The sequence below is a fragment of the Diachasma alloeum genome, unplaced genomic scaffold, assembly GCF_001412515.2.
Source record: "Diachasma alloeum isolate Michigan unplaced genomic scaffold, Dall2.0 Dall_scaffold_00687, whole genome shotgun sequence".
NCBI lineage: Eukaryota > Metazoa > Arthropoda > Insecta > Hymenoptera > Braconidae > Diachasma > Diachasma alloeum.
In genome coordinates this window covers 207,903-208,162 of record NW_021680819.1, presented here as the reverse complement: position 1 = coordinate 208,162, position 260 = coordinate 207,903, and positions in this window count along the sequence as shown.

The window sequence follows — 260 nt, the reverse complement described above, 5'->3', positions numbered from 1 at the left end:
TCTATACATATTTTTCTCGAGCGTATAGGAATAATTCGTATAGAATAATCCCTATAGAAATCCCTATAAGATTCCCAGGCCAATGAATGGAAACCTCGTGTATAGAATCGCCGGATTTCTATACGCATTTCTCTCGAGCTTATAGGAATAAATCGTATGGAATAATCCCTATAAAATCCCCTATACGATGCCCAGGCCAATGAATAGAAACCTCGTGTATAAATTCGCCGGATTTCTATACATATTTCTCTCGAGCGTAT